The following is a 1,422-nucleotide window of genomic DNA, read 5'->3' on the forward strand; positions in this document are numbered from 1 at the left end:
AAAATAATCAATGCTCGGCAGTGCGAGAATTTTTTTTACTTTACTACCGAGGCTATTATTGGTGTAGTGATGGAGTTCTATGCCAATTTTAAGGAGAATTCTGAAGACTATGTGTTTGTTTGTGGGAAAATGGTAGATTTACTCCAAGGATAATTACTGAATTTTATTAGTTAGAAGATGTGTATAGCTACCAGTACAAATCATTTTGTACTACAAATGAGGCCTTACATGAAGTTATTTCTTTTCTTATTGATGGAAGAGTTGACGGAAGAGGAACTTGGAAGGTGAAAAATGGTGTTAAGGTAAACTTTCCTCTTTCTATGTTAAATGTAGTATTTAAGGCCTGACACTACTTTATTTCTGGTAGAATGATACCAACAAATCATCATAGTGAGGTTACAAAGGATAGAGCCATCTTGAACTTCTATATCCTGTAGATGAGAAGGATAGATGTAGGATCTATTATTTATAGAAACACTCGATCTATTGCTTTAGGAGAGACTACTTGTGGTTTAGCACCCCCTGCCCTGATCTTCACACTATGTGAACTGGCAGGAGTTGATTTTAGAATGGATGAGGAGAGGATTCAACCTCTAAAACCTATTGGGTCTGCCAATATAAAGACTATGAATCTCATGTGGGATGTAGATCTAGAAGTTGGACCAGGGATATTCCTGCTACTTCAAGTACTACTTCAAGTACTAAGTAGTACTTCTAGTACCCCTACTATCCAAGAACTTTTGGAGCAGATGATGATCCAACATAGAGATATCTTGAGCATGGAAAGTAGAATGGAAAATATAGAGGCCAGAAATGCACACAATGATAATTTGACAAGACATAAGTTTGAATATGATGCTGATTATGATGATGTGATGGTCAGATACATGTGAGGTGATCACTCAATTCAGTTTCCTACTCACCCTGTTTTTACCCCATATCAACAAAAAAATTTGGATGTGGAAGAAGAAGAAGAAGATGATGATGATTGGTGATGTTTTAATTATTTTTTTATTTAGTTTATGTTTGGTTGTACTTTATTGTTGAGACTGTTTGTTTTTAGTGTAACACTATATTTTAAATGTTATGTTGAATTGTGAATAGTAGATTTGTGAGACTATCTTTACATTGGAAATCATTTTAATATTGTAGTTAGTTTTTAGTACTTTGTTGAATGTATTTTTAGTTAACTCTCTCAACAAATTTTTATATGTATTATGTGTTATTTAATGTTTTAAGTCTTGTAGCTTTTTTATATTAGCACCTGCAATTTTTCAGAGTTAAGTTTCAAATCATAACCTTCAACATGTAAGTCTTTTCTTTATGTATTAAATGTTTTCTTTCACCCTTTACTTTTTTCAGTTCTTCATGCTAAATCTTTTAAAAATTTAAGTTTGGGGGGGGGGGGGGGAGAAAAAAACT

The sequence above is a fragment of the Phalaenopsis equestris genome, unplaced genomic scaffold, assembly GCF_001263595.1.
Source record: "Phalaenopsis equestris unplaced genomic scaffold, ASM126359v1 Scaffold235757, whole genome shotgun sequence".
NCBI classification, from domain to species: domain Eukaryota; kingdom Viridiplantae; phylum Streptophyta; class Magnoliopsida; order Asparagales; family Orchidaceae; genus Phalaenopsis; species Phalaenopsis equestris.